We start from the raw sequence: 21,292 nt of genomic DNA on the forward strand, positions 1-21,292 counted from the left end.
GATCCCCTTCCCTGAAGGAGATTAGTGAATCAGACGGGTTTGTTACGATAAAGGTCACCATTATTGATCTTTTAATTTACAGATTTATTTAATTGAATTTAATTTACCCTACTCTAATGGTGGGCTGTAATTTCCTGTCTCTGGAATACTACTTCAGTATAATAAAAATCAAACCACTATGATTGACCGCCTGTGTAATGTGTTCGAAGGGTTGAATGACTCCACCTGTTTCTTTACAACAGTTGGAGGTAAGGAATGGCAACCCCCTGGTCCGGTGACTGAACCATCATGTCACTATTAATTGCATCCACATGTTTAATGTCCTCGAGGTTCGGAATGACTCCTCCTGTCCTTGTGTGTAATAACACAAGAGTCCTTTATTATAAACTGCCTCGAGTGGCTACCCGGTCTCTTTGATTCCTACTTCGGTTAAGAACAAGATCCGACTTCTTGTATTGCCTAAATGACATCCGACAGTAGCGCACTCTGGTGTCAGATAACTCACGCATAAATATATTACACTGCATCAGTATCAGGGACGGAATGTCATCCCCCTCGTCCTGTGTAATCGGCTCGAGTGGTTGAATGGCCTCCTCCTCTTTCTGTACAACTGGTTCGTGGGTTTTGCAATCCATTCTCGTCATCTATGCAGCAGCTGCGAGCGACAGAACAGAGTTCCACTGTTCTTCCACTTGTCCTTTGCAAGTTTTTGCGCGGTTAATGGACTCAGCCTGTCAGAGGCTCGACGTCTTACTCCTGTTACTGTGCAAATGACCCAGTGCGCCCAGAGAATTCAGAGGATAATTGGAGACTTTGTGTAACAGCAAGTGCAGGGGCCGCAGTTTCACATCTCTGAAGTATTGATTTGCTGCAAATTTGATTGTGCTGCCCAGGAAACATCAAATCCTGACCTAAAATCCGTCTCTGGTGGGACTCAAAGCCACAATTTTTGAATGCCTGATATTACGTTGACTAAAAGTCTATTTGTCTTATATTTCGCAGCGATCTTTGGACTGTTATAACAAATCAATCGTGCAGCTGCGATGGCCGAGTGGTTAAGGCGTTGGACTTGAAATCCAATGGGGCTTCCCCGCGCAGGTTCGAGCCCTGCTCGCAGCGATTCGAAAATAAATATTTCGCTCTTTGATTTGATCAATGGAATCTAATCGTACTTTTCTCCACTGCCTTTTATTACACTAATTGATGCGGAGCTGATGTTCGAATTGTCAACACTATTAATTTGCAGGCATTAATTAGTGATGGTTGGTTTGTTGGAAACTATTTGCAAAGATCAGTGAGAAATATACACAGGAAACAGAATGACAAAATACCTTTTAATAAAGAGCCCGGCACGGAAATCACCTTCAGCTAATGAGTGTGAACATGGTTTGGTTTTTAAAGTTGAACAACATTTTACAAAAGCACCAGCACAAGCCTCAAATCTGCAATTTTCTGATAACATTAGGGTTTGCACCAAAGTGAGACGCCTTAGCCAAATTGCCACGCGCTCGCTGCAGTTCAGAGCAGCGTAATGGTGAGAATGAGAGATTACACACCGGTATGTATTTATTGCTGTTTGATATTTTCCACTGCAGACCAATCACCGGCAGTGAGCCATTCTGTGATTGAAATACGAGAAGTGGTAACGCCGCGGATGATATGCAAACGTCCATTAAATGCTGCAAACACGCCGCAGGTCCATGAGCTCTTTGCAGAACTAATGTTTTGCAGCATTGCTTCAATGTATTGCAAGGTCCCGTGTGAGATGTTTTCCGAAATGTTTAAGCTGCTATAAAATACTGTCACCTTACCACGAAGAATAAAATAAATAGCCAGTACGTGAATAAAACCCGCTACTTTGGCATGGTTCGCATCAGGCTCCAAAAATAGAGCTCGCCCGCCTTATTAAAATGCACTTTTTTCAGACGCTGTGAAAGAAAAAAAACTTTCATTTCTACGGCGACTATCACCTCAGGATTTCCCAAAGCAGTTCGCAGCAAATTAAGTACATCTAAATTGTGGTCACTGTTGTCATGTAGGAAATGCAAAAAATGACAGCATGGAAGGAGGATATTTCAGCCCATCGTACAGGTGCCGGCCGACCAAGACCTTCCCAGCCTGAATCCCACTTTCCAGCTCGATGTCCGCTCTATAGGTTACTGCAATTTGAAATGCTCATGCAAGTATTTTTAAATTTAATGAGGGTTCCTGCCGCTACCAGCCAATCAGGCAGCGAGTTCCAGACTCCCACGACAAACTCATAGCTTGTCGCAACAGCTGAACTTCCCCAATAACATTAAATATATTTCCCGTGGTTGTTAACCACTCTGCCAAGCGAAACAAGTCCTTCCTACCCACTCTTTTTTGGTCTCTGATAATTTTATACACCTAAATAAGGTCTCGCCTCAGCGTCCTCTGTTCAACAGCAAACAGAACATCATTTCCAATCTTTCCTTAAAGCAAAATCCTCCAGTCCAGGCAACATTCTTGTAATCTCCTCTGCACCCTTTCCAGTGCAATCACATATTTCCTGAAATGTGGTGACCATAACTGAACACAGTACTGCAGCTGTTTTATACAGTTCAAGTATAACCTCCTTGCTCTTGTATTCAATGCCGTGAGAAATATAGTGAAATATTCAACATGCCTTTTGAACCACATGATCTACCTGGACTGCTACGTTCAGGAATCTGTGCACCTGCACTCCGCAGTCCCTTTTTCCCCCTACATATTTCAGCATCGTACTAATTAATGTTTATTACCTTGCCTTGTTAGACCTCCTCAAATACATTACCTCACAATTATCCGAATTGAATTATTTGCTGATATGTCAATCCCGCCATCCCGGCCATCAGTCTGGTGAACCTTCGCTGCACTCCTTCAATTGCAAGAATGTCCTTCCTCAAGTTAGGAGACCGAAACTCTACACAATACTCCAGGTGCGGCCTCACCAAGGCCCTGTTCAACTTTAGTAACACCTCCCTGCCCCTCTACTCAAATCCCCTCGCTATGAAGGCCAACATGTCATTTGCTTTCTCAACTGCCTGCTCTACCTGCATGCCAAACTTCAGTGACTGATGCACCCAGGTGTCTTTGCACCTCCCATTTTCCTAATCTGTTACCATTCAGATAATAGTCTGTCTCTCTGTTTTTACAAACAAAGTGGTTAAGCTCACATTTATCCATATTATACTTCATCAGCCAGGTCTTTTCCCACTCACCTATCCTATCCATGTCAGTCTGCTGCCTCATAGCATACTCCTTGCTGCTCAAACTGCCACCCAACTTATTGTTATCCGCGAACTTGGAGATACGACATTTAATCTCCTCGTCTAAATCATTAATGTACAATGTAATCATCTGTGGCCCCATCACAGAAACTTGTGGTACCCCACGAGTCACTGCCTGCTATACTGAAAAGTACCCATTTAATCCTACTCTTTGCTTCCTGTCTGCAACCAGTTCTCAATCCACGTCAGCACACTACTCCCAGTCCAAGTGCTTCAACTGTGCACATTAATCTCTTGTGTGGGATCTTGTCGAAAGCCTTTTGAAAGTCCAAATATACCACATCAACTGGTTCCCCCTTATCCACTCTGCTGGAAACATCCTCAAAAAATTCCAGAAAATTTGTCAAGCATGATTTCCCTTTCACAAATCCATGCTGACTTGGACCTATTATGTCACCTCTTTCCAAATACGCTGCTGTGACATCCTTAATAATTGATTCCATCATTTTGCCGACGACCGATGTCAGGCTGACCGATCTATAAATCACTGTTTTCTCTTTCCCTCATTTTTTAAAAAGTGTGGTTACTTTGGTACTCTATAGAAACTGATCCAGAGTCTATGGAATGTTGGAAAATGACTGTCAATGTATCCGTTGTTTCCAAGGCCACCTCTTTAAGTACTCTGGGATGCAGACCATCAGGCCCTGGGGATGTATCAGCCTTCAATCACGTCAATTTCCCCAACACAATTTCCTGAAGAATAAGGATTTCCCTCAGTTCCTCCTTCTTACCAGACCCTCTGACACCTTTTATATCCGGAAGGTTTTTGTGTCCTCCTTAGTGGATACAGAACCAAAGTACTTGTTCAATTGGTCTGCCATTTCTTTGTTACCAGTTATGACTTCCACTGATTCTGATTGCTGCGGACCTACGTTTGTCTTTATGAATCGTTTTCACTTTACATTACTATAGGAGCTGTTGCAGTACATGTCAATGTTGCCTGCAAGCTTCTTCTCCTACTCTATTTTTCCTGCCCTAATCAAATCCTTTGTCCGCCTCTTCTGAGTTCTAAATATCTCCCAGTTCCCGGGTATGCTGATATTTCGGGCAATTTTTATGCCACTTACTCCGCTTTGATACTATCCTTGATTTCCATTAATAGCCACGGTTGAGCCACCTTCCCTGTATTATTGTTTATGCCAGACAGGGATCTACAATTGTTGGAGTTCCTCCACGCGGTCCCTAAATGTCTGCCGTTGCCCATCCATTGTCAACCCTGAAGTTTCATTCTCCAATCTAACCTAGCCAATTCAGGCCTCATGCCTTCGAAGTTACCCTTCTTTATGTTCTGGACAATGGTCTCTGAATTAACTGTTTCCTTCTTCATTAAAATACAGAATTCCACCATATTATGGTCACTCTTCCCCAAGGGGCCTCGCACAATGAGATTGCTCATCAATCCTCTCTTATAGAAACATAGAAACAGAGAAAATAGGTGCATGAGTAGGCCATTCGGCCCTTCTAGCATGCACCACCATTCAATGGGTTCATGGCTAAACATGTAACTTCAGTACCCCATTCATGCTTTCTCACCATACCCCTTGATTCCCCTAGAAGTAAGGACTTCATCTAACTCCTTTTTGGATACATTTAGTGAAATGGCCTCAAAAACTTTCTGTGGTAGAGAATTCCACATGTTCACCACTCTTTGGGTGAAGAAATTGCTCCTCATCTCGGTCCTAAATGGCTTCGCCCTTATCCTTAGACTGTGTCCCCTGGTTCTGGAGTTCCCCAACATTGGGAACATTCTTCCTGCATCTAACCTGTCTAAACCTGTCAGAATTTTAAACTTTTCTATGAGGTCCCCTCTCATTCTTCTGAACTCCAGTGAATACAAGCCCAGTTGATCCAATCTTTCTTGATAGGTCAGTCCCGCCATCCCGGGAATCAGTCTGATGAACCTTCGCTGCACTCCCTCAATAGCAAGAATGTCCTTCCTCAGGTTAGGAGACCAAAACTGTACACAATACTCCAGGTGTGGCTTTACCAAGGCCCTGTATAACTGTAGCAACACCTCCCTGCCCCTGTATTCAAATCCCATCGCTATGAAGGCCAACATGCCATTTGCTTTCTTAACCGCCTGCTGTACCTGCATATAAACTTTCAATGACTGATGTACCATGACACCCAGGTCTCGTTGCACCTCCCATTTTCCTAATCTGTCACCATTCAGATAATAGTCTGTCTCTGTTTTACCACCAAAGTGGATAACCTCACATTTATCCACATGATACTTCATCTGCCATGCATTTGCCCACTCACCTAATCTATCCAAGTCGCTCTGCAGCCTCACAGCATCCTCCTCGCAGCTCACACTGCCAGCCAACTTAGTGTCATCCGCAAATTTGCAGACACTACATTTAATCCCCTCGTCTAAATCATTAATGTACAGAGTAAACAGCTGTGGCCCCAGCACAGAACATTGCGGTACCACATTAGTCACTGCCTGCCATTCTGAAAAATCCCCATTTACTGCTACTCTTTGCTTCCTGTCTGACAACCAGTTCTCAATCCATTTCAGCACACTGCCCCTTATCCCATGTGCTTTAACTTTGCACATTAATCTCTTGTGTGGGACCTTGTCGAAAGCCTTATTAAAGTCCAAATATATCACATCAACTGGTTCTCCCTTGTCCACTCTACTGGAAACATCCTCAAAAAATTCCAGAAGATTTATCAAGCATGATTTCCCTTTCATAAATCCATGCCGACTTGGACCTATCATATCACCTCTTTCCAAATGCACTGTTATGACATCCTTAATAATTGATTCCATAATTTTACCCACTACCGATGTCAGGCTGACCGGTCTATAATTCCCTGTTTTCTCCCTCCATCCTCTCTTAAAAAGTGGGTTTACATTGGCTACCCTCCACTCCATAGGAACTGATCCAGAATCAATGGAATGTTGGAAAATGACTGTCAATGCATCCACTATTTCCAATGCCACCTCCTTAAGTACTCTGGGATGCAGTCCATCAGGCCATGGGGATTTATCGGCCTTCAATCCCATCAATTTCCCAAACACAATTTCCCGACTAATAAGGATTTCCCTCGGTTCTTCCTGCTTACTAGACCCTCCTACCCCTTTTATATCCAGAAGGTTGTTTGTGTCCTACTCAGTGAATACCGAATCAAAGTAAATGTTCAATTGGTCCGCCATTTCTTTGTTCCCCGTTATGACTTCCCCTGATTCTGACTGCAGGGGTCCTACGTTTGTCTTTACTAACCTTTTTCTCTTTACATATCTATAGAAACTTTTGCAATCCGTCTTTATGTTCCCTGCAAGCTTCTTCTCGTACTCCATTTTCCCTGCCCTACTCAAACCCTTTGTCCTCCTCTGCTGAGTTCTAAATTTCACCCAGTCCCAGGATTCGCTGCTATTTCTGGCCAATTTGTATGCCACTTCCTTGGCTTTAATACTATCCCTGATTTCCCTTGATACCCACGGTTGAGCCATCTTCCCTTTTTTATTTTTACGCCAGACAGGAATGTACAATTGTTGTAGTTCATCCATGCGGTCTCAAAATGTCTGCCATTGCCCATTCACAGTCAACCCCTTCAATATCATTCGCCAATCTATCCTAGCCAATTCACGCCTCATACCTTCAAAGTTACCCTTCTTTAAGTTCTGGAACATGGTCTCTGAATTAACTGTTTCATTCTCCAACCTAATGCAGAAATCCACCATATTATGGTCACTCTTCCCCAAGGGGCCTCGCCCAACGAGATTGCTAATTAATCCTCTCTCATTACACAACACCCAGTCTAAGATGGCCTCCCCCCCAAGTTGGTTCCTCGACATATTGGTCTAAAAAACATCCCTTATGCACTCCAGGAAATCCTGCTCCAACGTATTGCTTCCAGTTTGGTGAACGCAATCTATGTGCACATTAAAGTCACCCATTATAACTGCTGCACCTTTATTGCACCCACCCCTAATTTCATGTTTGCTGCCCTCCCCAACATCACTACTACTGTTTGGAGGTCTGTACACAACTCCCACGAACGTTTTTTGCCCTTTGGTATTCTGCAGCTCTACCCATATAGATTCCACATCATCCAAGTAATGTCTTTCCTTACAATTGCATTATTTCCTCTTTAACCAGCAACGCCACCGCGCCTCCTTTTCCTTTCTGTTTATCCTTCCTCAATGCTGAGTACCCTTGGATGTTGACTTCCCAGCCTTTGTCATCCTGGAGCAATGTCTCCATGGTGCCAACCACATCGTATCCGTTAACTGCTATCTGCATCGGTAATTCGTCCACCTCATTCCGAATACTCCTCGCATTGAGGCTCAGAGCCTTAAGGCTTGCCTTTTTAACACACTTTCACACTTTAGAACTTTGCTGCAAAGTGGCCCTTTTTGTCTTTTGCCTTGTGTTTCTCTGCCCTCCACTTTTACACATCTCCTTTCTGTCTGTTAAAAGGGTGTAAAAAAGCAAGCGTGAAGGCTTTGTGTCTTAATGCAAGGACTATCCGCAATAAAGTGGATGAATTAACTGTGCAAATAGATGTTAACAAATTATGATGTGATTGGGATTACGGAGACGTGGCTCCAGGATAATCAGGGCTGGGAACTCAACATCCAGGGGTATTCAACATTCAGTAAGGATAGAATAAAAGGAAAAGGAGGTGGGGTAGCATTGCTGGTTAAAGAGGAGATTAATGCAATAGTTAGGAAAGACATTAGCTTGGATGATGTGGAATCTATATGGGTAGAGCTGCAGAACACTAAAGGGCAAAAATCGTTAGTGGGAGTTGTGTGCAGACCTCCACACAGTAGTAGTGATGTTGGGGAGGGCATCAAACAGGAAATTAGGAGCAGTAAAGGTGCAGCAGTTATAATGGGTGACTTTAATATGCATATAGATAGGGTTAGCCAAACTGGAAGCAATATGGTGGAGGAAGATTTCCTGGAGTGCATAAGGGATGGTTTTCTAGACCAATATGTCAAGGAACCAACTAAGGGGGTGGCCATCTTAGACTGGGTGTTGTGTAATGAGAGAGGATTAATTAGCAATCTCATTGTCCGAGGCCCCTTGGCGAAGAGTGACCATAATATGGTGGAATTCTGCATTAGGATGGAGAATGAAACAGTTAATTCACTGACCATGGTCCAGAACTTAAAGAAGGGGAACTTTGAAGGTATGAGGCATGAATTGGCTAAGACAGATTGGCTAATGATACTTAAGGGGTTGACTGTGGATGGGCAATGGCAGACATTAAGAGACCGCATGGATGAACTACAACAATTGTACATTCCTGCCTGGCGTAAAAATAAAAAAGGGAAGGTGGCTCAACCGTGGCTATCTAGGGAAATCATGGATAGTATTACAGCCAAGGAAATGGCATACAAATTGGCCAAAAATAGCAGCGAACCTGGGACTGGGAGGAATTTAGAACTCAGCAGAGGAGGACAAAGGGTTTGATTAGGGCAGGGAAAATGGAATACGAGAAAAGCTTGCAAGGAACATTAAGGCGGATTGCAAAAGTTTCCATAGGTATGTAAAGAGAAAAAGGTTAGTAAAGACAAACGTAGGTCCCCTGAAGTCAGAATCAGGGGAAGTCATAACGGGGAACAAAGAAATGGCAGACCAATTGAACAAGTACTTTGGTTCAGTACTCACTAAGGAGGACACAAACAACCTTCCGGATATAAAATGGATCAGAAGGTCTAGTAAGGAGGAGGAACTGAGGGAAATCTTTATTAGTCGGGAAATTGTGTTGGGGAAATTGATGGGATTGACGGCCGATATATCCCCAGGGCCTTATGGACTGCATCTCAGAGTACTTAAGGAGGTGGTTTGGAAATAGCGGATGCATTGACAGTCATTTTCTAACATTCCATTGACTCTGGATCAGTTCCTATCGAGTGGAGGGTCTCCAATGTAAACCCACTTTTTAAAAAAGGAGGGAGAGAGAAAGCAGGGAATTATAGACCGGTCAGCCTGACCTCAGTAGTGGGTAAAATGATGTAATCAATTATTAAGGATGTCATAGCAGGGCATTTGGAAAATAGTGACATGATATGTCCAAGTCAGCATGGATTTGTGAAAGTGAGATAATGCTTGACAAATCTTCTGGAATTTTTTGAGGATGTTTCCAATAAAGTGGACAAAGGAGTACCAGTTGATGTGGTATATTTGGACTTTCAGAAGGCTTTCGACAAGGTCCCACACAGAAGATTAAAGTGCAAAGTTAAAGCACATGGGATTGGGGGTAGTGTGCTGACGTGGATTGAGAACTGGTTGTCAGACAGGAAGCAAAGAGTCGGAGTAAATGGGTACTTTTCGGAATGGCAGGCAGTGACTAGTGGGGTACCGCAGGGTTCTGTGCTGGGGCCCCAGCAGTTTACATTGTACATTAATGATTCATACGAGGGGATTAAATGTAGTATCTCCAAAATTGCGGGTGACACTAAGTTGGGTGGCAGTGTGAGCTGCAAGGAGGATGCTATGAGGCTGCAGAGTTAGTTGGATAGGTTAGGTGAGTGGGCAAATGAGTGGCAGATGAAGTATAATGCGGATAAATGTGAGGTTATCCACAATGGTGGTTAAAACAGAGAGACAGACTATTATCTGAATGGGGACAGATTAGGAAAAGGTAGGTGCAACGACACCTGGGTGTCATGGTACATCAGTCATTGAAGGTTGGCATGCATGTACAGCAGGCGGTTAAGAAAGCAAATGGCATGTTGGCCTTCATAGCGAGGTGATTTGATGGCAGGGGCAGGGAGGTGTTGCTGCAGTTGTCCAGGGCCTTGGTGAGGCCACACCTGGAGTATTGTGTGCAGTTTTTGTCTCCTAACCTGAGGAAGGACATTCTTGCTATTGAGGGAGTGCAGCGAAGGTTCACCAGACTGATTCCCGGGATGGCGGGACTGACCTATCAATAAAGACTGGATTAACTAGGCTTGTATTCACTGGAGTTCAGAAGAGTGAGAGGGGACCTCATAGAAACGTTTAAAATACTGACGGGTTTGGACAGGTTGGATGCAGGAAGAATGTTCCCAATGTTGGGGAAGTCCAGAACCAGGAGTCACAGTCTAAGGATAAGGGGTAAGCCATTTAAGACCGAGATGAGGAGAAACGTCTTCACCCAGAGAGTGGTGAACCTGTGGAATTCTCTACCACAGAAAGTAGTTGAGGCCAATTCACTAAATATATTCAAAAGGGAGTTATAAGAAGTCCTTACTACTCGGGGGATCAAGCGGTATGGTGTGAAAGCAGGAAGCGGGTACTGAAGTTTCATGTTCAGCCATGAACTCGTTGAATGGCGGTGCAGGCTAGAAGGGCTGAATGGCCTGCTCCTGCACCTATTTTCTATGTTTCTATGTTTTTATGTTGCTTCAGTTTCCATTTTGTTTCCCTCCGTCTCCCTGCATTGGTTCCCATTCCCCTGCCATATTAGTTCAACTCCTCCCCAAGAGCACTAGCAAACACTCCTGAGAGGACATTGGTTCCTGTCCTGCTTCGGTGCAGACCGTTCGGTTTGTACTGGTCCCACCACCCCCAGAAACGGTTCCAATGCCGCAGGAATTTGAATCCCTCCTTCCTGCACCACTGTTCAAGCCACGTATTCATCTGAGCTATCCTACGATTCCTACGCTGACTAGCACGTGGCACTGGTAGCAATCCTGAGATTACTAATTTTGAGGTCCTACATTTTGATTTAGCTCCTAGCTCCTTAAATTCGTCTCGTAGGACCTCATCCCGTTTTTTACCTATATCTTTTGGACCAATGTGCACCACGATAACTATCTGTTCCCCCTCCCTTTTTAGAATGTCCGACACCCGCTCCGAGACATTCTTGACCCTTGCACCAGGGAGGAAACATACCATCATGGAGTCTCTTTTGCGGTCGCGGAAACGCCTGTCTATTCCCCTTACAATTGAATCCCCTATCACTTTCGCTCTCCCACACTTTTTCCTGCCCTCCTGTGTAGCAGAGCCAGCCACGGTGCCATGAACTTGGCTGCTGTTGCCCTCCCCTGATGAGTCATCCCCCTCAACAGTACTCAAAGCAGTGTATCTGTTTTGCATGGGGATGACCGCAGTACACCACTGCACTATCTTCCTTGCACTGCTCTTCATGTTGATCTTCCATTCCCTATCTGGTTGTGGACGCTTTCCCTGCAGTAAGACAAACTCACTACACGTGCTAATCACGTCATTCTCAGCATCGTCGATGCTCCAGAGTGAATCCACCTTCAACTCCAATTCTGCAACATGGCCCGTCAGGAGCTGGACGCGGATATATTTCCACAGATGTAGTTGTCAGGTGCACCGGAAGTGTCCCTCAGATCCCACATCGTACAGGAGGAGCATATCACGTGTCCGAGATCTCCTGCAATGAATTAACCCTGAGATAAACTTAATTTGGCGACAACAATGTTAACAGGTTATTTACAGATATAAAAAAAAAGATAAGCTATTACCAATCAACTTTTGATTACTTTCTACTCCTTTTTTGTTTTCTCGCCGCGCTGCAGCTGCACAAGCACGGCTTTTGTAGGCCTGGCACGCTGCCGCTCCGCTTCTCGTCCTCCCGCTGGGCCTCCTCGACTCACGCTGGCCTTTTGTAGGCCTGGGACGCTGCCGCTCCACCTCTCGACCTCCCGCTTAGGCTCTGCGACTCACGCTGGCCTTTTGTCGGCCTCGGACTCGGCAGCTCCGCCTCCCGACCTCCCGCTGGGCCTCCCCGACTCAGGCTGGCCTTTCGTAGGCCTGGGACACTGCTGGTCCGCATCTCGACCTTTCACTGGGCCTCCCCGACAAACGCTGGCCTTTTGCAGGCCTGGGACGCTGCCGCTCCGCAGCACGATCTCTCGCATCAATGGGGCTTGTATTCACTGGAGTTCAGAAGAATGAGAGGGGATCGCATAGAAACGTTTACAATTCTGACGGCTTTAGACAGGTTAGATGCAGGAAGAATGTTCCCAATGTTGGGGAAGTCCAGAACCAGGGTTCACAGTCTAAGGATAAGGGGTTAGCCATTTAGGGCCGAGATGAGGAGAAACGTCTTCACCCAGAGCGTGGTGAACCTGTGGAATTCTCTACCACAGAATGTTGTTGAGGACAATTCACTAAATATATTCAAAAAGGAGTTAGATGTAGTCCCTACTGCTAGGGGAATCAACGGGTATGGCGAGCAAGCAGGAGTGGTGTACTGAAGTTGCATGTTCAGCCATGAACTCGTTGAATGGCGGTGCAGCCTCGAAGGGCCGAATGCCCTACTCCTGCACCTATTTTCTGTTTTAGTATTTCTATTTGCCACTGATCTGCCCACCTGACCAGGACATTGGTTTCTTCCTGCAGTTTGCAGCTTTCTGCATCATTATCAACGACACAGAGACAGGCCATTTGGCCCAAGCATTCCATGCCGGAATTCATGCTCCACTTTATCCTCCTGGAATAGCTTCTGCCACTGTGAATAGTTACATTTGACGGCACAAATCGCTGCCGAAATACCACCAACGATGTGTCAGCAAGATCCTTCAAATGGCCCAGGACAGGCGCACCAATATGAGTGTCCATGATCAGGCCGACATCCCCAGCATCTAAGCACTGACCACACTCAACCAGCTACATTGAGCGGGCCTCCTTTTCACATGCCTGATGCAATACTCCCAAAGCAAGCGCTCTGCTCGGAAATCCTGCATGGCAAGCGAAGCAAAGTTGGGCATAGAAATCATTTGAAGGACACCCATCAAGGCTCTTGATAGAATGCAATATCTCCACCGAAATCTGGGAGTCCCTGGCGAAAGACCACCCCAATTGAAGGGAGAGCATCCGGGAGGGCGCTGAGCAACTCGAGTCTCGTCGCCGAATGCATGCAGCAAGCAAGCGGAGGCAGTGAAGGAACGTGTGGCAAACCAGACTCACCACCCATTTTAACCTTCAACGAATGACTGTCCGACCTGTGACAGAGACTGTAATTCCCTTATTGGACTATTCAGTCACCAAATAACTCACTTTTAGAGTGGAAGCAAGTCTTCCTCGAATTTCGAGGGACTGCTTAAAATGATGATTGTCCAGTTATGTTTGTGGTGAATGGTGAGCCCCCAGAATGTTGGTGGTGGGGGATTATGTGATGGTTATTGTTATGTTTGTGAACCTTACTTGTGTGTAAGACTTGCCACCAGAGGGCACACCTGTGGAAGACCTATGGTCACGTGAGTGTACCCTGGTACAAACCGGCATTAAAAGGCAGTCCACCACGTTGCTGCCTCACTTTGGGGTTATATTAAACAGACCAAGGTCGCACTTGTTTACATCTACAATACGGCCTCGTGGGTATATTCCAAACATAACAACTGGCGATGAGTTACAACAATGAACTTTCACGCGGATATGGCTGCCGTTGGTATTTTTTGATATTTATTGAGGATGATGATTGGGACGCCTTCATTGAGCGCCTCGACCAGGACTTTATGGCAACAAATAGGTCACGCCTGAAAGAGGGATCCAGCGCAGAGGGATTCTCCTCACCATATGTGTGTCATCGGTATATGGCCTCCGTAAGAACTGGCTGGCACCGGCCAAAGTAACGGACAAATGGTACACATAGATCTGCACGCTTGATGAGGATCACCTCAAGCCCAAGGAGAGCATCCTTTTGGCCAGGTATGGCTTTTACACGCACGATCGCTCCGTGGGTCGCACCGTGGTGAGTTTATTCGTCGACCTTAAACGCCTTCTGGGGCAGTGCGAATTTGCAGGATCCTTTCGTGAAATGTTGTGGGTCTTTTTCGTACTTGGAATTTGCCACAAAGGCATCCTTCGGAAAGCAGCTGTCTGCCGAATCCCTGGAACTGAGCAAGGCCATCACGATAGCCCAGGACATCATATCCACGAGCGATAAAACGAAGCAGATATCTGCACAGAATCGAGGTAAGCGGCAAGTACTGTGCATAAAATAATGCCTTCAGCAGGCAGGACTGTACACGAAAGTGCTCGGGTGACTCAGAGCCCGCTGGGGAGTGCGAATGTGAATCCATTAACGCCATACTGCTGCTGCGGGGACAGTCGCAGAGCCCATCAATGTCGTTTTGAGCACAATGTGTGCAGGGCTGTGGGACAATGGGGCACCTTCAGCGATTGTGCAAGCGACATCGGACTCACAATGTGGTCCAATTAGCAGAGAGCGACGGATCCAGCGCAGACCACGCTGAACGAGCAGGAGAGGCATCTCAGCTGGAGAATGAGAAGGAAGTGCATGGGGAACATATCTTCACCACCAAAAGCCGTCCGATAATGATACAAGTCAAATTTAACAGCATTGCAATCTCCATGGAACTGGGTAGGGAAGCAAACCAATCGATAATCAGCAAGAAGGCCTTTGATAAACTGTGGAGTAGCAAGACACGGAGGCCAAAACTGAGCGCGGTTCACACAACACGTTGCATTTACATCAAATAACTCATACCTGTCACAGACAGTGCGGCAGTGGAAGTATCGTATGACGGAATGGTGAATGATTTACCACTGTGGATTGCACCAGGCGATGTTCCTACGTTGTTCGGCAGGAGCTGGCTTGGCACATTCCAGTAGAACTGGGACGACTGCAAAGCCGTGTCCTTGGCGGCTGATGCCCCGAACGCCCACATGCCAAATAAATTCCCGGTTCTATTTGAGCCAGGCATCGGCAAATTCACAGTGGAGATCCACCTTTTTCCTGGGGATTGGCCCGTTCACCACAAGGTCCGTGCAGTCCCATATATGATGCGAGAGAAAGTCGAAATCGTGGTGGAAAGACTTCAACAAGAGGGAATCAAAGCGCAAGTCGCGTTCAACGAGTGGGCCAGTCCAATCGTGCCGGTGCTAAAGAGCGATGGATCGGTCAGAATCTGCGTATACTGCAAGGTGATTATCAACCCAGTCTCGTTACAGGACCAGTATCCACTACCCAAAGCGAAGGACTTAATCGGAATGCTAGCAGCGGGAATTTCGTTCACCAAGCTAGACCTCACCTCCGCTTACTTGAAGCAAGAGCTTGCTGAACCGTCAAAGAAGTTGACCTGCATCAACATGCACAAAGGACTGTTCATGAATCACAGCTGCCCCTTTGGGATTCGCTTGGCAGCGGCCATCTTCCAGAGGAACATGGAGATTCTGCTGAAATCGCTTCTATTATAGTGTTTTTCGAGGATGACATCTTGATCACTGGTCGAAACACCACCGATCAATTGCACAACCTGGAAGACGTTCTCAAGCGACTGGACCGAGTGGGACTCAGGCTGAAACGCTTCAAGTATGTTTTCCAGGTGCAAGAGTTCGATTTTCTGGGGAAAAAAATTGCGATGGACGATATCAGTTCCACGGACTCCAAGACGGATGCCTTCAAAAATGCACGCAGACCACAAAACGTGACGGAGGTGCATTCGTTCCTGGAACTCCTCAACTACTTTGTTAACTTTCTACCGCGGTTGAGTACTTTACTGGAACCTTTGCATTAGATGCTATGCAAGGGTGACGACTGGGTTTGGGGTAAATCTCAAGAAACAGCATTTCACAAGGCAAGACACATGCTGTGCTCCAAGAAATTACGTGTATTGTATGACTATGTAAACATTTGGTACCAGCAAGTGACGCGTAGTCTTACACGGACGGTTATGTGTTAAAGCAAGCAAATGTGTCAGGCAAACTGCAACCAGTTGTATCTGCAACCAGAAATGTGTCCAAGGCTGAAAGAGACTATAGTATGGTGGAGAACGAAGCGCTGGCTTGTATATATGGCGTAAAGAAAATGCACAAATAACTATTTGGTCTCCGATTCGAGATAGGAACAGGCCACAAACCGCTCACATCACTGCTCTCAGAAAGCAAAGGTATCAACACCAATGCTTCGTCCCACATCTAAAAATGGGCACGAACTTTGTCTGCATATGACTATATAATCCGCCGCAGACCAGGCAAATAGAACTGCGCTGATACCGTGACGATTTGTGGAACAAAGTAACATATGCACCATAACTGCCGATAGGATAGTGAATGATTGATAATTACAGACTGTATGCAGAGAGATTCGTGCAGGTACTTGAAGGATGGTTCCAGGAATTGTATCGTCGCAGAAATATCAGCCGAGTGCATAAAAGCATGTTGAATTTAGCTGCTCACAGTACTGACGTTTACCACAGTTGGCTGCAGCGTGATGTTGCTAACGCCCTGTTCGCGGACTCAACCCCATATGGGTGTTAACATTTTTTGTGGGGTTGCTAGTCTATTATTCGTGTTGTTTTTAAGCTGTGTAATAGTTTGAAAGGAAACTCACACAATGCATTGATGTAATGACGCAAATCTGCCGAGAGCTCATTGGCATGAGAGGTAAACCCAGTCTTTCTCTCGCCAACTATGTTCCCTGACCTGCTGAGTGTTTCTATTATTTATTGAACAATTCCATATAGCATCTGCTGCAAATTGTGTTTAATGTTGCTGAGGTGTCCCCCGATCAAATATGAAGTAAAATGATTACATATAAGTTGCAGAATTTGGAAAGTAAAATTAAGTATAAATCCGAACATTGTTGCTTCAGCAGTAGGACGCTCGCCAACTCATCAATCTGTGCAGTTGCCTCTCTCGTACAATCACATCGTTCCTGTAATTTGGTGAACAGAACTGCAAGCAGTACACTGGCTGTGGCCCAAATGTTGTTTCATCCAGTTGAAGCATAACCTCTCTGCTCTTATAGAGTATGCCTCACCTAATAAATAATTATTCCATAAGCCGTCTTAAACAACTGTCGTTCCACATTCATGGAATCTGTGAAACTTCACTCCAAGGACCGCCTGCTCCCTTCGACATCTGAGTGTCCTATCATTGATTGTGCATTCCCTTGCCTTGATAGCCCTCCACAAGTAAATTACTTCAGACTCCTCATGATTGACTTCATGTTTCTACTGTTCTGCCCAACAATCTCTGGCTTTCCTCTTCATCATCAACCACACAGCCGATTTTAGTATAATCTAAAAACGTCTTTATCATAACCCCTCCATTTATGTCTAAAGCGTTGATATATAGCACTAAACGCAAGGTAACTCCGACTGAGACCTGCGGAATTTCATGGAAACTGCCTTCCAATCACTTCTTCTTTCGAAGATGAGCATAGAATCAGAAAGGAGGAAAGCACAGCTCGAGCTGGAAGATCGAAGATTAGTATGGCAGTTTGAAAGATATAGCAAACAATGATTGGAAAATAGACAATACATAAATCTGGCTGCGCATAATGGCATATTCCGAAATGCAAGGAGTATGGTGAATACGGCAGCGAAGCTGACGGCACAGATTATTTTGTTGAAGCATGATATCTTCGCAATTACTGAAACATGGCATAAAGAGGGGCAGTATTTGCATTTCAACATTGCTGGTTAGAGGTATTTCATACAAGATAGAGATAGGACTAAGAAGGATTGGGTGGCAATGTTGATTCCTAAAAATATTGCAGCTATGAGAAGGGGTGATATGTTAGAGTGATCTTCAAATGAGGCTAAATGAAGAATCGGAGCAACTACGTTGCTGGGAGTGTACAGTAGGCCCCCAAAAAATCCGATGGAGATAGAAAAAGCAATGTGTTGGCAAATGTCTGACAGATGCATGAACATATTGCAGTAATATTGGGGTATTTCATTTACTGTAATATTAACTGGGATACATTCAGTGAAAAAGGTATAGACAGCATAGAATTCCTAATTTGCATTCAGGAGAACTTTTTTTAGCCTGTATGTAGCAAGCCCAACAAGGAAGAGGGCGGTTCTTTACTTCGTTTTAGGCAACTAAGTTATGCAGGTGAAAGGCTTATCAATGGAAGAATCACTGCAGTGACTCCGCAAGACCGAGACCTTCTTGGATAGCACGTTTCTTGAGATGATCATTAGGCAGCTTAAGAGAGTGCAGGCAGGAATGGATGAATTGTCATCAGACAGAAGGGGAGAAGCAGCCAGGTATTATAAAAGTCCCCCGAGTGCATCTCGCTCTCCTCGCACCATTCTGTTCTCAGTACTGGTGGGACGATGGATCATCTGGGAATGCAGTGATAGCTAATTCCACAGTACCACTGCTGGCACAGCTGCACAGGGGGGCGGGGTTTTGGGGAGAAGAGTGTAATAACAGTAATAGTAAAAGATTCGATTATCAGTGGAGCAGACAGGCCACAGATGTCATAGCAGTATGGTATGTTGCGAACATGGTTAAGAGTCAAGGTTTTAACTGAGCTGCTGCAGGCGATGCTGGGGGGAGTGAGTGAACAATCAAAGGCTGTGGTGCATTATTGTACCAATGATATCGGAAGGAAGATGGATCAGGCACTGCAGGTATATTGTAGAGAGCTAGGAGAGAGATTAAATAGCAGGACCCCAAAAGTAGTAATTTTCGGATTACTCCCAACGCCACGTGCCAGTGATGAGTATGATTTTATACCTATTATGGAGATATGGCTGAAATAAGGGCAGGTATGGTAGGTCAACATTTCTGCTGATATGATTTTTAGGCCGGAGAGAGAGGGGGATAAAAAAGAGGGGAGGGGATACATCCAATTGTTGATTAAAGAAACCATTGCAGCTGAGGAGAGATAATATGTTTGATGGATCATCAATTCGAGAGAGATGGGATCAATTGAACAACATAACCGTGGCGACCTCACTGCTGGGAAGATATTTCGACCGCTACCAGCCAGAATGAGAGAGAAGAGCAAAATTGTTGGCAAAGTTATGGGGGAGGAATAGAAGTCGATTTCAACTAAATTAATCTTAACTGGGATAGAATTAGTGCGAATTACATATAGCGGCAGAATTCCTAAAATGCATTCAGCAGATCTTTATTTGCCATTTTGTTGCAAGCCAAAGAAAGGAGGGGCGATTCTGACTTAGTTTCAGTGAATGAAGCTGAGCGGGTGGAAGGGGTATCAAGTAGGAGAGCATTTTGGTACTAGAGATCATAAGATCATAATTCAGTTAGATTTAGTGTAGTTATGGAAAAATAAAAGTTTTCACAAGGAATAAATAATCTCAATTGGGCAAAAGCCAAACCTGTTAAGCACAGATAGGATTTAGCCAACGTTGACTGGAAACAGATATTTGAAGCCAAACGGTGCCAAAGTATTGGGCGGCATTCAAGGAGCAGTTCCTCGGGGTTCCGAGCAACTACCTTCCCTCAAATAAAGGGGGTTGGACTAGCAAATCCAGAGCCCCCTTGAAACCAAGGGGCGTACTGGGTACAATAAAGGAAAATATGGGGGCTTATGCCATAGCGATGCATCAATGCGTCAGAAAGACTCGAAGATTATAGGAAGTGCAAACGTGAAATTAAAAAGGAAATTAGGAAAGCAAAATGAGTGCATGAAAATATTTTGGCAAGTAAAATCAACGAAAACACAAAGTTTTATAAATATATTAAGAGCAAGACGATTTTCGAAAGAATGGGTAGGGCTCATTAGAGACCGTAAATTAATCTATGTGCGGAGGTGGAATATTTGTTTATGATTCTGAATGGCTACTTTTCATTTGATTTCATAAAAGAGAGCGGCGATGCAGATGTCTCAATCGGGGGGTGGGGGGGGGGGAGGAACGCAAAATATTAAATGAAATAAACATAGTACGAGAGGAAGTCTTATGCGGTTTAACAGCTTTGAAAGTGGAAAAATCCACAAGGCCACGTGGAATGTACCCAGGCTGTTAAGAGAAGCAAAAGAGGAACTAGCAGAGGGTCTGACCATAATAATACTCTCTGGCTACAGGTGTGGTACCAGAGGACTGGAGGACTGCTATTGTCGTATCTTTGTTCAAAAAGGGAGAAATGGATCGATGATCGATTACAGACCAATCAGCCTAAACTCGGCTGTGGAAAGATTATTGGAATAAATTCTGAGGAAAAGGATAAATATTCTTTTAGAAAGTCTCGATTTGGTCAAGGAAAGTCAGCGTAATGTTTTCAGGGAAGGTCCTGCATGACTAAATTGATTACATTTTCTGACATGGATTGTCCATAAGCGTAGCGCATTTGAGGCAGTGTGTATGGATCTTAGCAAGGCTTTCGACAAGGTGACATATGGCAGACTACTCAGGAAAATAAAATCCCATGAAATCCAATGCGAAGTGGCAAGTTGGATCCAAAATATTCCTGGGGCAGCAAGCAAAGTGTAATAGGTGTTTTCACAACTGGAATGCTGTTCGAGTGGGGCTCCTCATGGCTCCTTGCTTTTGGAAGTATCCATCAATGATTTAGATGTGAATGTAGGGTGTATGATTAAAACGTTTTCAGATGACACAACCATTGGCTGTGTGGATGATAATGAAGAAGAACGTTTTTGAATGCAGCTCGTTATCAATGAAGTGGTCACGTGGGCAGAATCGTGGTGAATGGAATTCAATACGGAGAAGTATTAGGTAATATATTTGCGGATGGCTAACACTGCAAGAGAATACACATTAAATGGTAGGTCACTGAGAAGTGTGCACTAGAAAGGGAATGTTTAATGTATGTCCACATACCCATGAATGTAGCAGCACAGGCAGAAAAGTGAGTTAAGAGGCATCTGGAATACTTTCCTTAATTGACGAGGCATAGAATATAAGAGCAGAGATGTTATGCTTGAACTGTATAAAACAGTTACGCTGCAGCTGGAGTATGCGTGAAGTTCTGTTCACCATTTTACAGGAAACACGTGATTGCACGAGACAGGGTACATTGGAGATTTACCAGGATGTGGCTTGGAATGGGGAATTTTAGCTATGGGGAAATATTAGACAGGCTGGTTTTATTTTCTCTGGAACATAGGAGTCTGAGTGGAGAAGTTGTTAAGGTGTTTAATTAGGAGGTGCCGAGATCAAGTGGCTAGGAAGAATATTTTTCCCTTCGCAGAGGAGGTCAACAACGAAGTGGCAAAGCTTTAAAGTAATGGAAGGTTGTTTAGTGGGGAGTGAGAGGAAATTTCTTCACCCAGATCATGGTGGTGCTGATTGGGGGAGGGGTCTTGAGAGGCGAATTTCCTGGATCGCACTGCCTGAA

At 44.8% G+C, this 21,292-nt stretch overlaps 1 non-coding gene across 1 annotated transcript; it reads left to right on the plus strand.

Annotated features, from left to right (window-relative positions):
* The first annotated feature begins 1,037 nt into the window (after nt 1-1,037).
* Nucleotides 1,038-1,119, plus strand: trnas-uga (transfer RNA serine (anticodon UGA)). Its single transcript has one exon. It is a non-coding gene; the product is annotated as a tRNA-Ser (tRNA).
* The last annotated feature ends 20,173 nt before the right edge of the window (nt 1,120-21,292 follow it).

This window comes from Pristiophorus japonicus, unplaced genomic scaffold, assembly GCF_044704955.1.
Source record: "Pristiophorus japonicus isolate sPriJap1 unplaced genomic scaffold, sPriJap1.hap1 HAP1_SCAFFOLD_187, whole genome shotgun sequence".
Classification (NCBI taxonomy): domain Eukaryota; kingdom Metazoa; phylum Chordata; class Chondrichthyes; family Pristiophoridae; genus Pristiophorus; species Pristiophorus japonicus.